Source organism: Schistocerca nitens, chromosome 9, assembly GCF_023898315.1.
Source record: "Schistocerca nitens isolate TAMUIC-IGC-003100 chromosome 9, iqSchNite1.1, whole genome shotgun sequence".
Taxonomy (NCBI): domain Eukaryota; kingdom Metazoa; phylum Arthropoda; class Insecta; order Orthoptera; family Acrididae; genus Schistocerca; species Schistocerca nitens.
Window position 1 is genome coordinate 7,266,990 of NC_064622.1, and position 16,074 is coordinate 7,283,063.

At 43.9% G+C, this 16,074-nt stretch overlaps 1 protein-coding gene across 1 annotated transcript in view; it reads right to left on the reverse strand.

Moving 5' to 3' along the window:
* LOC126203814 (organic cation transporter protein) overlaps positions 1-16,074 on the reverse strand; it is a 514,638-nt gene that overhangs the window by 470,284 nt on the left and 28,280 nt on the right. The window lies entirely within an intron of this gene.

Sequence of the window (16,074 nt, forward strand, 5' to 3'; positions counted from 1 at the left end):
ATGAATTATATCCCATACCGCATCATAGGAAATGAAATATTGCGATAAGGTTAGGAGTTGTACACGGCGGTCGCTCGAAATTGCTGCCTCAACACTCCGACATTGTGCAGGCTTGCAGGTGTTACAGGCCGCCCGGCGCTTGACGAATCACTGAGGTTCACATGGTCCTCTTGGAAGAACGCAGACCACCTGGAGATATTGCTACGGTCCATACAGTCGTCACCATACACGCCACACATACCCCTCTGAATTTCACTCAATTTACGGCCTTTGGCCCACGAATATCTTACTGCACTTCGCTGCTCTTCACAGGTTGAAGACACTTACATGCACGCCATGTTTGTGTCGCAGTTCAGGTTTCTCTCTCGCTAGAGCTGCACATGAAAACAAAACATCCTCTGAAGCGCGAACTTCAAATTACGTCTTCATGAAATTTCAACATTCCAGCTGCAATACCGAGGGGAAGAAGATTATTGTGCGTTACTTTCCGATCCTCCCTCGTTTTTATCAAGCAGTGTATTTGAAAGTCTATGGTAGCTCGCGGAATCGAGGAGTTAGGCGACGGTATGTCGCCCCCCTCCCCTGGGTGAAGCAGACAGGTAGTGTTTCCTGTATGGTGAATGTAGTGTTAAAAAGTACTACTAGCACTTCTGGGTGTAGAAGCCAATGGTATCTCTCGAGTGGATGCACTATGTCTGTGGTATTACCGATTTCTGAGGTCGGAGGAGATTAATCCACCGGGATCATTAACGTGTTTCTTACGTGTCTTTGGCGGTATGAACGCTGTATGAAATCTTTGAGTCATAACTGAAGACTCTATTGTATGGAAGAGACGGACTTTATGAAGTGTACTTGAAGTCAAAAAAGGAAATTTTTCTATAGGAAAGTATTTTGGTAAGCTCTTGACTCTGAACCAATACCCTGATTTTATATACATGGAATTTACTTGCGTAAAAAAGAAAGGAACCATTGCAGAGCAGTGTATTGACAGTAAACATTGTACGTTTTACAATACAGTGATTGGACCTAGGCGTCTTGGTTAAAGCAGCTAGACTGCAATAGGCATTTATTACTGGCATTAGAGCAGTGACAATCTTAACCCTGTCTCCTGGGCCCAAGCGTATCCGACGATCCATATCAGGACAGTCTCTGAAGTTTACCACTGCTGAGAATTAATCATGGTGGTCCTTCACCAGTACTGACGTGTACTTTATGCTAATTCATTGAGTTGTGAAGGAACTCCCATTGCGGTAAGCAGAAAGATTTCCCAATCTTGAGGTTCATCTCTCAAGCCTCCCTGCTACATTCATATTAGACATCGATACTATTTGATGCACATAATACCTTTCAACAAACACTCCCATCGCTACAATGGATCATCTTTCTTCGATAACGAACAAAAATAAAAATGATAATCATGTTGGTTCATTCATGGCGAGGTATAAGAACGAATTGTGATGATGTAAACATTTGTTTAATGGTGTATCGATGCGCTTATCGCAGTGAAGTCATACCAGGCTATACCTCCTTTGAATAACGTACACTGTATTTACGACTCTTGCCCAAAAGTATCGATAAAAATTGTTAAGGATTTCTAATTATACCTCGCCACGAATGTGGCCTGGTACTGTTTGGCAAGAAGCAGTGACGATACCGTGTAATAAGTTTGCACATGTTACTCATGATGGAGAATATCTGAAGGACAGAGGCGCGTTTACTTATATATTCGATTAGTAGGAGCGGGGGTGCCCATCGAAGTCTAGTTGTTGCGTAACGAGGAGAAGTAAACGAAAACTATACGCTGGACTTCACTAGTGGAAAAAATTAAAAAATTTTCGATTCTTTTCGTAAGGTAAATGACCAACACGCTAAAAGCGAATGGTACATTCTTTAAGTAAAATTACAGGCACTCGGATAGTCGTTAAATCAATGTTAATAACAACTGGCGCAAATATGGACACGTCTGTGTAATTTCCGTGCCGCTTAGGTAATTATTTCGCATTTCTGTCACGTTCACGTGAATAGTCCAGGTACTGCTTTCCCCAGAACTCTAAGCTGAGTGGTTGCTCGAAAGCTCTTAGCATGAAACATTTTTTTCTGAAAGTGTCAGTAACAGAATTGTTCACCCCTTATCTTCCTGCTCCCATCACTCAGCAACAATGTGAAATCATTATTTTCCTACCTTATACATGAAATTAATATTTTAGCAGGCAATACGAGAACTATATGTAACTGGGACGTTACAACGTGGCTTGCAGAGTATGAAAACACAGGTTGTTCAAAATGTGGGCAAGCACCGAGAACCTAACAAGAAGGCCCTCAACCAAAAAAGAAAATCAATCTGTAGCGATATGAAATGGAACAATCCAACGGTTCCGTCACAGGTAAGGCAAGTGGCATACTTCAGGTCACTGGCACAATACTGGGAAGATGCAGTCAGTCTAGAAAGGACGCTGTTTACCGATCACAGAGCGTCCTGTCCTACGTCAGAAGGCCTCCAGTCCAGATTGTACAGGTATACCACTTAGGCTTCTTTCAGAGGATGCTGATACAGTAGCTCAGTACTTGCGAATCATATTCAACCGCACGCTCGTCGAAAGATCCGTACCTAAACAGCGGAAAGTTGCACCGGTCACACCAGTAGTCAAGAAAGGAAGTAAGAGTAATTCACTGAATTCCAGGTCTATATCACTAACGTCGATTTGCAGAAGGATTCTGGAACATATACTGCGTCAAACATTATGTATTACCTCGAAGAAAATTTATTGACAAGCAGCTAACAACTATTTAGTAAAGATAGTTTTTGGGGAATACAACTAGGTTTTATTCTCGAAGTAACGATTGCTATTGACAGTGTATCTCAGTGGTTCGATACTTTTTTTATTTTCAGAAGGCTTTTGACACCGTTCCTCAAAAGCGACATCCAATCAGATTGCGTACATACGGATTATCGTCTCAGTTCTGCAACTGGAATCGTGATATCTTATCAGAAAGGTCACAGCTCGTTGTAACGGATGGGAAATCGTCGAGTAAAACTAACTTGTATCTGCTATTCCCGATCTACATAAATGATTTAGGCTACAATCTGAGCAACCCTCTTAGATTGTTTGCAGTTGACGCTAACATTTAAAAATCATCTGATGATCAAAAACAACTGCAAAATGATTTACGCGAGATATTTGTATGGTGTGAAAAATGGAAATAGACTAAATGAAGTGTGAAGTCGTCCACATGAGTACTAACACGGAAGAAACACGCAAGTCTCAAGGCTATGAATTCAACTAAATACTTAGGGATTACAATTACTGAACTTAAATTGGAATGATCACAGAGATAATGTTATTGAGAAAGACTACGATTTATTGGCAGAACACTTAGAGAATGCAACAGGTCTACTAGAGAGACTGCCTAAACTACGCTCGTGCGTCCTCTTCTGGAGTACTGTTGCGCGGTGTGGGATCCTTACCAGGTAGGAGTGACGGAGGACATGGACCAAGTTCACAGAAGGGCAGCTCATTTGTATCATCAGGAAACAGGGGGAGAGCGCCACGGATGTGGTACGCGAACTGGGGTGGCGACCGTTAAAGCAAAGGCGGTTTTGTTGCGGCAGGTTCTTTTCAAGTAATTTGAATTACCAACTTTCTTCTTCGAATGCGAAAGTATTTTGTTGTCTCCCAAACTACAAAGGCAGATATAATCTTAGTAAAATAAGAGAAATCTGAGCACGCGCGGAAAAGATTTAGGTGTTCATTTTTCCTGCGTGCTTTTCGCGGTAGAGAAATAGCTTTAAGGTGGTTCGATTAACCCTCTGAATTGTACAGTAATTATTAAGCTGTTGATGTAGAATATTACTGAGGTGTGTACGATCCATACCAAAGAGGACTAACGGGCGATACTGAATGTATACAAAGAAGAACGGTGCGTTTGTTTTATTCATAGCGGAGCGTCACGGAATTGTTAGAAAGCCCAAACAGTCGAGCTCCTCAAGATAGACACGAAGTGCCCCGCGAAAGCCTACATCTACATACATACTCCGCAATCCACCATACGGTGCGTGGCGGAGGGTACCTAGCACCCCAACTAGCATCTTCTCTCCCTGTTCCACTCCCAAACAGAACGAGGGAAAAATTACTGCCTATATGCCTGTGTACGAGCCCTAATCTCTCTTATCTTTGTGGTCTTTCCGCGAAATGCAAGTTGGCGGCAGTAAAACTGTACTGCCGTCAGCCTCAATTGCTGGTTCTCTAAATTTCCTCAGTAGCGATTCACGAAAAGAACGCCTCCTTTCCTCTAGACTCTAGAGACTCCCACCCGAAATCCTGAAGCCATTCCGTCACACTCGCGTGATGATCAAAACCTACCAGTAACAAATCTATCAGCCCGCCTCTGAATTACTTCTATGTCCTCCCTCAATCCGACTTGATAGGGATCCCAAACGCTCGAGCAGTACTCAAGAATAGGTCGCACCAGCGTTCTATAAGCGGTCTCCTTTACAGATGAGCCCCATCTTCCCAAAATTCTACCAATGAACCGAAGACGACCATCCGCCTTCCCCACAACTGCCATTACATGCTTGTCCCACTTCATATCGCTCTGCAGTGTTACGCCCAAATATTTAATCGACGTGACGGTGTCAAGCGCTACACTACTAATGGAGTATTCAAACATTACAGGATTCTTTTTCCTATTCATCTGCATTAATTTACATTTATCGATATTTAGAGTTGGCTGCCATTCTTTACACCAATCACAAATGCTGTCCAAGTCATCTTGCATCCTCCTACAGTCTCAACGACGACACCTTCCCGTACACCACAGCATCATCAGCAAACAGCCGCACATTTCTATCCACCCTATCCAAAAGATCATTTATGTAGATAGAAAACAACAGCGGACCTACCACACTTCCCTGGGGCACTCCAGATGATACCCTCACCTCCGATGAACACTCACCATCGAGGACAACGTACTGGGTTACAAAGCTTCAAGAACCACTATCGATTGAAGAATCCAAGAGATATTCTTCAGTCCCCTACATGTAACACTCGCAGGGACCGTTAAGGCAAATTTCGACTAACAGCAGCACGCAGACAGGCTGTAGTGCAGTCGTTACAACTGCGCTCCATACGCAGTCGGAACGGGAAGAAAGGCCAACGTCTGATATCAAGTTACGTGCCCACTGCCGTCGACTTCATAGTAGTTTGAGAGTATGTACGTAGCTGTAGTTATACTATATTAGACAAAATAGACCGGGATAGGAAACACGATATGTCTTACCAAAGATGAAAAAAAATATTCCAACAGATGACAGATCTCGTACTACCGAAAACAGAAGATCCCTGAAAAAAGTACAGTATATCAAAAACCGCTAAAGCCGCTCTAACAGCAAACTGCAGGTGGTGGCTCATGTCGGTACCAATGACGTATGTCGCCTTGTATCGGAGGAGATTCTCTCTGCTTTTGGGCGGCTAGAAGAAGTGGTAGACTGCCAGTCTTGCTTACGTGATTAAGGCGGAACTCACCATCTGCAGCATCGTCGACAGAACCGACTGTGGTCCTTTGGAGCAGGGCCGAGTGGAGGGTCTCAATCAGAGGCTCAGGCGGTTCTGTGACCGTGTAGGCGGCAGATTCCTTGACTTGCGCCATCGGGTGGTGGGTTTCCGGGTTCCGCTTGATAGGTCAGGAGTCCACTGCACACATGAGGTGGATACACGGGTAGCGGGGACTGTGTGGAAGGGACAGGGCAGTTTTTTTACGTTAGAGGGCCTCAGGAAACCACAGAAAGGGCGTCCGTCTAAAAGGGGCAGGTAAAACACAGCAAGTCAGTTATAGAAACGATCGGTATTTTAGTTCTAAATTGTCGTAGCTGTGTTGGGAAAGAACCAGAGCTCCAAGCCCTAATAGAAAGCACTGAAGCTCAAATAGTTATAGGTACAGAAAGCTGGCTAAAGCCGGAAATAAGCTCAGCAGAAATTTTTCTAACGATCTGTGTTCAGGAAGGATAGATTAAATACAATTGGTGCTGAAGTATTTATTTCTTTCAGAAGTAGTTTGCCTTATAGTGAAATTGAAGTAGATAGTTCAAAACATGGTTCAAATGGCTCTGAGAACTATGGGACTTAACATCTGAGGTCATCAGTCCCCTAGAATTTAGAACTACTTAAACCTAACTAACCTAAGGACATCACACGCATCCATGCCCGAGGCGGGATTCGAACCTGCGACGGTAGCGGTCGCGCGGTTCCGGACTGAAGCGCCTAGAACCGCTCGGCCACCACGGCCGGCAGTAGATAGTTTCTGCGACATAGTATGGGTAGAGGTTATACTTAACAATCGGGCTAAACTATTAATTGGGTCGTTGTACCGACCCACGACTCAGAAGATATAGTTGCTGCACAGTTCAAAAGAAAACTTGAGTCATTTCAAATAGGTACCTCACTCATACAACTATATTCGCTGGTGACTAATCTACCCTCCATATGCGGGAAAAATTATACTTTTAAAGCCGGTGGCAGGCATGAAACGTCATCCGTAATTGTACTGAATGCTTTCTCAGAAAATTATGTTGAACAATTAGTTCATGAGCCCACTCTTAAATGGTTGCGAAAGCATACTTGACCTCTTAGCAACAAATAATCCTAGACAAATAGTGAGTGTCGTGACGAATACATGGATTAGCGACCACAAGGCAGTAGATGCTAGGGTGAATACCGTAAATCCTACAACCATCAAAAACAACCGCAAATTATATCTATTTTTAAAAAAGGTGATAAGAGTGCTCTTAACGCCGTTTTAAGAGACAGCCTGCACTCCTTCCGATATGATCATGTAAGCGTAGAAAAGTTGTGGAATCATTTGAAAGAGATAGTATCGACAGCAATTGAGAGATATATGCCACATAAATTATTAAGTGATGGTACTGATCCCCTATGGTACACAAAACGGGTCAGATCGCTGTTGCAGAAGCAGCGAAAAAAGCATGCCAAATTTAAAAGAAGGCAAAATCCCCAAGACTGGCAATGTTTTGCAGACGTTCGAAACATAGTGCGTATTTCAATGCAAGTGCTTTCAATAATTTCCACAATGAAACTGTATCGAAATCTGGCAGAAAACCCAAAGAGATTCTGGTCATACATAAAGCACACCAGTGGCAAGACGCAATCAATACCTTCACTGCGCGATAACAACGGTGAAGTCACTGATGACAGTGCCACTAAAGCACAGTTATTAAACACGGTTTTCCGAAACCCCTTCACCGAAGAAGACGAAGTAAATACTCCTGAATTCCAGTTAAGAACTACTGCCAAGATGAGAAACATATAAATAGATATTCTCGGTGTTGCAAAGCAGCTTAAATCTCTTAATAAAAGCAAGGCTTCCGGTCCAGTTTGTATACGAGTCAGGTTCCTCTCAGAGTATACTGATACAATAGCTCCACATTTCGCAATTACACTCCTGGAAATGGAAAAAAGAACACATTGACACCGGTGTGTCAGACCCACCATACTTGCTCCGGACACTGCGAGAGGGCTGTACAAGCAATGATCACACGCACGGCACAGCGGACACACCAGGAACCGTGGTGTTGGCCGTCGAATGGCGCTAGCTGCGCAGCATTTGTGCACCGCCGCCGTCAGTGTCAGCCAGTTTGCCGTGGCATACGGAGCTCCATCGCAGTCTTCAACACTGGTAGCATGCCGCGACAGCGTGGACGTGAACCGTATGTGCAGTTGACGGACTTTGAGCGAGGGCGTATAGTGGGCATGCGGGAGGCCGGGTGGACGTACCGCCGAATTGCTCAACACGTGGGGCGTGAGGTCTCCACAGTACATCGATGTTGTCGCCAGTGGTCGGCGGAAGGTGCACGTGCCCGTCGACCTGGGACCGGACCGCAGCGACGCACGGATGCACGCCAAGACCGTAGGATCCTACGCAGTGCCGTAGGGGACCGCACCGCCACTTCCCAGCAAATTAGGGACACTGTTGCTCCTGGGGTATCGGCGAGGACCATTCGCAACCGTCTCCACGAAGCTGGGCTACGGTCCCGCACACCGTTAGGTCGTCTTCCGCTCACGCCCCAACATCGTGCAACCCGCCTCCAGTGGTGTCGCGACAGGCGTGAATGGAAGGACGAATGGAGACGTGTCGTCTTCAGCGATGAGAGTCGCTCCTGCCTTGGTGCCAATGATGGTCGTATGCGTGTTTGGCGCCGTGCAGGTGAGCGCCACAATCAGGACTGCATACGACCGAGGCACACAGGGCCAACACCCGGCATCATGGTGTGGGGAGCGATCTCTTACACTGGCCGTACACCACTGTTGATCGTCGAGGGGACACTGAATAGTGCACGGTACATCCAAACCGTCATCAAACCCATCGTTCTACCATTCCTAGACCGGCAAGGGAACTTGCTGTTCCAACAGGACAATGCACGTCCGCATGTATCCCGTGCCACCCAACGTGCTCTAGAAGGTGTAAGTCAACTACCCTGGCCAGCAAGATCTCCGGATCTGTCCCCCATTGAGCATGTTTGGGACTGGATGAAGCGTCGTCTCACGCGGTCTGCACGTCCAGCACGAACGCTGGTCCAACTGAGGCGCCAGGTGGAAATGGCATGGCAAGCCGTTCCACAGGACTACATCCAGCATCTCTACGATCGTCTCCATGGGAGAATAGCAGCCTGCATTGCTGCGAAAGGTGGATATACAGTGTACTAGTGCCGACATTGTGCATGCTCTGTTGCCTGTGTCTATGTGCCTGTGGTTCTGTCAGTGTGATCATGTGATGTATCTGACCCCAGGAATGTGTCAATAAAGATCCCCTTCCTGGGACAATGAATTCACGGTGTTCTTATTTCAATTTCCAGGAGTGTATATACAACTGCACGCTCACAGAAAGATCAGTACCTACGGACTGGAAAATTGCTGAGGTCAGACCAATACCCCAAAAGGGAAGTAGGGGTAATCCGTTGAATTACAGGCCCGTATCACTAACGTTGATTTGCAGTAGGGCTTTCGAACATATACTGTATTCGAACATTATGAAGTACCTCGAAGAGAACGATTTATTGACACGTAGTCATCACGGTTTCAGAAAATATCGTTCTTGTGAAACACAACTAGCTCTTTATACTCATGAAGTAACGAGTGCTATCTATAGGGGATGTCAAATTGATTCCATATTTTTAGATTTCCAGAAGGCTTTCGACACCGTTCCTCACAAGCGTCTTCTAACCAAACTGCGTGCCTACAATCGCCTCAGTTGTGCGACTGGATTTGTGATTTCCTGTCAGAAACGTCACAGTTCATAGTAATAGACGGAAAGTCATCTAGTAAAACAGAAGCAATATCCGGCGTTCCCCAAGGAAGTGTTACAGGCCCTCTATTGTTCCTGATCTATAGTAACGATATAGGAGAGAATATGAGAAGCCGTCTTAGATGATGCTGTCATTTACCATCTTGTAAAGTCATCAGATGATCAAAACGACTTGCAAAATGATTTAGAAAAGATATCTGTATGGTGCGAAAAGTGGCAATTGGCCCTGAATAAAGAAAAGTGTGAAGTTATTCACATGAGTACTAAAAGAAATCCGGTACATTTCGATTACGTGATAATTCACGCAAATCTAGAGGCTGTAAATTCAACTAAATACTTAGGGATTACAATTACAAATACCCTAAATTGGAACGATCACTTAGATAATGTTGTGGGTAGAGCCAACCAGAGACTGATTCATTGTCAGAACACTCAGAAGGTGCAACAGGTCTACTAAAGAGACTGCTTACACCACACTTGTTCGACCTATTCTGGAGTATTGCTGTGCGGCATGGGATCCAAATCAGGTGGGGCTGACGAATGACATCAAAAAATCTTCTCATGAAATATCAATCACCAGTTTTCTCCTCCGATTGCGAAAACATTCTGTTGCATGTTACGAGAGTGCGAATGTGTTCGCGTGCCAAAATTTTTGGGAAAACTTTTGAAGGTGCTGATTGAGGTAGAATGAGGCATTGGTACCCCACTTTTCAGTCAGTCTTTTAAATAAACAGGAACTGATTCGCATTTTTGTGCTCCGATGGGAACATGTTTCCTTGGTTGTTCTATGCCTTAATTTGCTGTAACTCTGCTTTTGTAAGTTTAATAAAATAACGTTACTTCACTTTATAAGTCACCATTAGTAGGGGGAAATGATCATCCGATAAAGTAAGAGAAATGAGGGCTCGCACCCAAAAATTTAAGTGCTTGTTTCTCCCACGCGCCGTTTGAGAGTGGAACGGTAGAGAGACAGCTTGAAGGTGGTTCATTGAACCCTCTGCCAGGCACTTTATTGTGAATAGCAGAGTAATCACGTAGACGTATCATTATTGCGTGGTTGAAAGGGAAAAGTCAATTACCGTCGGGACAACAAAGAGAATACAACACAAAACGACAAAAATTTGCCAGAAATGATACATGTATTACAAAAGAAGCACATAACCCACTTGTTTCTCTTAGCTGACTTCCACAGATTCGTCTACGGACTGGCATTGATTACAATCGTCGCTGTTTGTAATCTTCACGTATTAGATTGCTTCTTAAGACTTATGTGCTTGCGTACTGGGCTCAATTTGGACAGTACATCGAAACTACTTTATTGCTTACAAAAGCCCTGAATGCCTTGGTCGTCTGTTGAGTGTGTGCCTGTGTCTTCCTAAAACGTGCTAAAGAAAGTTCTTCGAAAAGCGTGGATTGTTATAAGAACTTAAGAGTACCATTCAGAAGTATATACCTACACCCCTGTATATGAAACAAAATTAAATAAAATTAATTTTTTCACAAAGCGATAAATAAAATGATCGATCCCCACTCGCTAAATATAGGCGGTGGAAACCCACTGAAGCAGTAAAGATAGTAGCGCGAAATGTTTAGGACTTCGGACTTATCAAATTGTTGTCGTGCGTGCACTATTTACAGTCTTTTGTTCTACTGCTATTACGTCAGCGGTAGTAAACCTGGTCCCTACAGTTCATTAGCGGGCGTTCCAACTTTCATGGTGGACGGGAAGCAGTAAGGGTTTTTAAAACCTTTTTCTTAGACTTTTACAAAGTATGCGGAAAGTTGTTATTGTGCATGCGACATCATACGTACCTAGTATGTTCCAAACCGCTGCGTACAAAAATCGTATTTTCTGGTGTTCATACATCGGGTTTTGTTGGTGATAAAAAGATGGGGTCAAGTGTTTTGGATAGCCCTTGAGCTAGGAATAATTTGTATACCCAAAAAAAGTATCATCTTAGTGCCACTATCTCACAGTACAGTGTCAAAGAATGAATATTTCACATTTCCTCTTCCTCAGGCAAAAGGAGCAAATCTATTGGTTCTTTTAGCATTTGAAGTGGTCTACGGCGGACTTTATGGGACTTATGGAGGAACGATTAGTTCATTGGCGATTCCTCGGAAAACTCTACACACAGGATTTTTTTTGTTTTCGTGGTCACCAGCCGACTAAAACCCAGTCGAGGATTCCAAGACACCTATGCTCAACAAGTGGTTGAAATTTTTACGATGTATTCCTAAGATCCCGATCCCTAACATCCTCGAAAATTTTCTAGATATCTTTATCCGGTTCCGAGATACAAGGTTCAATGTTACCCTACATGAACGAGTAAAATACGCAATAAGATTCGGTGACAGGCGATAACTTACTTTATAAAGTGACGCAGAACGGAGAAATGTGTTGTAAAAAGTCTCCGTTATCTGGAGACCCGGGGTACTGAAGCAGACCCAAAATTTTTTGGACGTAAAATTTGTAGGCGTAAAATTAGTTATGCGTTATTTTAATTTCACATAAGTAAACTAACTGTTACTGTCCGCCTTGTTACCTGAGTGGTCAGCGCGTCTGACTGCCATGCAGCGGGCCCGAGGTTCGATTCTGGATAGGGTTGCAGGTTTTCCCGACTCAAGGAATGAATATTTTGTTATCATCGACACCCCAAGTCGCCCAAGAAAGGAACACCTCGGTGGCCGAATTGCCACTCAGATCGTTCTAAATTTTACTGACAATTTTTTTTTTCATATGAGTTATATATCCTGCTGCAGCAGGGAAAGGAAGGGAACCAGAGGAAAAATAATCCTATCAGAGCACAAAAAGGCGAATATGCTCCTTTTTATTAAAAGATTGACTGAAAAGTGGGATACCAGCTGCCTCTCTGTACCTTCCTCTGCACGTTTAAAATTTTTACCAGAAATTTTGTCATGCGAACATTGCGCTTTTTTGTGCTGTGAGAGAAGTGACAGTAAGAAAGAGACGGAAAAATAAGTACTGGAAGGTAGCAGAGGGGTGTTGTGTTATAGAAAGGGCGAAGGGGACAACGGCAGTGTGCGTGGAAGAGAGGGACGCAGTGGCAGTGGAACATGACAATGACAGAACATTTCTAGGAGAGAGTTAAGGAGAGAGCATGGGGTTGGTGGGTGGGAATAAAGAGAAACTGGAAGCGGGTGAGATGATGATGATGATGATGATGATGATGACGATGACGATGACGATGACGACGTGAAAGAGAGAGAGAGAGAGAGAGAGAGAGAGAGAGAGAGAGAGAGAGAGAGAGAGAGAGAGACCGATGGGAAGGATTGAATGACACAGAAGCAGTAAGAGAGCAAGAGGGGACAGTAACAGGAGAGACAGACAGTAGTAGGACAGAACGAAAGAGACTGGTTCAGACAGGCGACAGCCACTGTTGGAGACGCACTAAGAGACAATAGCAACGAGTTGGGATGAATGAGTGAGAAAGGGCACCAGAGTGGGTGGGTGTGAGCGACCTTTTGAGCGTTTGACGTGAGTTGCATGTTACAAAAGTGTGAACGTGTTCGCGTGCCAAAATTTTTGGAGGTGCTGTTTGAGGTAGAATGAGGCATCGGTACCCCACTTTTCAGTTAGTCTTTTAAATAAACAGGAACGGATTCGCATTTTTGTGGTCCGATAGGAACATGTTTCCTTGGTTGTTCTATGCTTTAATTTGCTGTAACTCTGCTTTTATAAGTTTACTTTCTTAAAGTTACTCCACTTTATAAATCACCATTATTGCGGACTGTTGGTGGTTAGAAAATTCTAAGAGAGATACAAAACCGAGCGTTAGGTAAAAAAATTGACCACTCTTGTAGTAAATAAATCGTAGCAAGGAAGACAAAATGGTTGGCTATATCTTCAAGAACTTCCTTAGCCATCCGTCCTCATTACAGTCCGTTACCTATGAAAGACATTGACGTAAATAATACACGCGTTTCAAATGCAAATAACTGTACACATGAGCTCCATCTGACGGTAACACCCACGCCAACTCCAATTCTGGCGCACTTATGACGCATGCTATGACGTGGGAGCAGCCTCCAGCATTACCGAGGACAACTACATTCAAGCACAACTCTAAAAATATACCCTAAAGGGGTACTAACAGAGCACTGTAGTACCGTTACGGTATGTACGAACCGAATTCCACGATACTGAAAATAACACTTGCAAAGGTTCAAAATACGCTTCCGTCCAAATTATTCACGAACCAATAATCATCTACATCTACATCTACGTCTACGTCTCCGTCTCCAGCTACGCTCCACATGCCACCTTATGGTACGGGGCGAAGGGTACTTCGTTTACCGCTCTCACTTCCGCCCTTTCCAGCTCCAGTCGTGAAGGTTCTGCTGGAAGACCTATTATTGATGAGCCTCCGTGTCTCTGTAACCTCGTCCTCATTGTCGCCTCGCTAGATACACGTAGGAGGAACGACTGTGGTTGTTGACTGTTCTTGTATCCGAAGCTCTTTGAATTTTAAAAGTGAACCAGACCTTGATGCTGGCTACAGCAGGAGACAAGTTCAGCCTAAATTTTTGCCAAGAACTTAACGGTGTTCCGGAACGATAGGCTAAACACAGTTGGCGGTGGTGTGTTCTTGTTGTTACAAGTAGTTTATCTCGTAGCGAAATTGAAGTACATAGTTTGTCAGTCTTCCCCCATGAACCATGGACCTTGCCGTTGGTGGGGAGGCTTGCGTGCCTCAGCGATACAGATGGCCGTACCGTAGGTGCAACCACAACGGAGGGGTATCTGTTGAGAGGCCAGACAAACGTGTGGTTCCTGAAGAGGGGCAGCAGCCTTTTCAGTAGTTGCACGGGCAACAGTCTGGATGATTGACTGATCTGGCCTTGTAACATTAACCAAAACGGCCTTTCTGTGCTGGTACTGCGAACGGCTGAAAGCAAGGGGAAACTACAGCCGTAATTATTCCCGAGGACATGCAGCTTTACATGCAGCTGTACTGTATGATTAAATGATGGCGTCCTCTTGGGTAAAATATTCCGGAGGTAAAATAGTCCCCCATTCGGATCTCCGGGCGGGGACTAATTTAGAGGCCGTCGCTATCAGGAGAAAGAAAACTGGCGTTCTACGGGTCGGAGCGTGGAATGTCAGATCCCTTAATCGGGCAGGTAGGTTAGAAAATTTAAAAAGGGAAATGGATAGGTTCAAGTTAGATATAGTGGGAATTAGTGAAGTTCGGTGGCAGGAGGAACAAGACTTTTGGTCAGGTGATTACAGGGTTATAAATACAAAATCAAATAGGGGTAATGCAGGAGTAGGTTTAATAATGAATAAAAAAATAGGAGTGCGGGTTAGCTACTACAAACAGCATAGTGAACACATTATTGCGGCCAAGATAGACACAAAGCCCATGCCTACTACAGTAGTACAAGTTTATATGCCAACTAGCTCTGCAGATGAAGAAATTGATGAAATGTATGACGAGATGAAAGAAATTATTCAGGTAGTGAAGGGAGACGAAAATTTAATAGTCATGGGTGACGAATTCGTCAGTAGGAAAAGGGAGAGAAGGAAACATAGTAGGTGAATATGGATTGGGGGGGAAGAAATGAAAGAGGAAGCCGCCTTGTAGAATTTTGCACAGAGCATAACTTAATCATAGCTAACACTTGGTTCAAGAATCATAAAAGGTTGTATACCTGGAAGAATCCTGGAGATACTAATAGGTATCAGACAGATTATATAATGGTAATACAGAGATTTAGGAACCAGGTTTTAAATTGTAAGACATTTCCAGGGGCAGATGTGGATTCTGACCACAATCTATTGGTTATGAACTGCAGATTGAAACTGAAGAAACTGCAAAAAGGTGGGAATTTAAGGAGATGGGACCTCGATAAACTGACTAAACCAGAGGTTGTACAGAGTTTCAGGGAGAGCATAAGGCAACAATTGACAGGAATGGGGGAAAGAAATACAGTAGAAGAAGAATGGGTAGCTCTGAGGGATGAAGTAGTGAAGGCAGCAGAGGATCAAGTAGGTAAAAAGACGAGGGCTTATAGAAATCCTTGGGTAACAGAAGAAATATTGAATTTAATTGATGAAAGGAGAAAATATAAAAATGCAGTAAATGAAGCAGGCAAAAGGGAATACAAACGTCTCAAAAATGAGATCGACAGAAAGTGCAAAATGGCTAAGCAGGGATGGCTAGAGGACAAATGTAAGGATGTAGAGGCTTGTCTCACTAGGGGTAAGATAGATACTGCCTACAGGAAAATTAAAGAGACCTTTGGAGAGAAGAGAACCACTTGTATGAATATCAAGAGCTCAGATGGCAACCCAGTTCTAAGCAAAGAAGGGAAGGCAGAAAGGTGGAAGGAGTATATAGAGGCTTTATACAAGGGCGATGTACTTGAGGACAATATTATGGAAATGGAAGAGGATGTAGATGAAGATGAAATGGGAGATAAGATACTGCGTGAAGAGTTTGACAGAGCACTGAAAGACCTGAGTCGAAACAAGGCCCCGGGAGTAGACAACATTCCATTAGAACTACTGATGGCCTTGGGAGAGCCAGTCATGACAAAACTCTACCATCTGGTGAGCAAGATGTATGAGACAGGCGAAATACCCACAGACTTCCAGAAGAATATAATAATTCCAATACCAAAGAAAGCAGGTGTTGACAGATGTGAAAATTACCGAACTATCAGTTTAATAAGTCACAGCTGCAAAATACTAACGCGAATTCTTTACAGACGAATGGAAAAACTGGTAGAAGC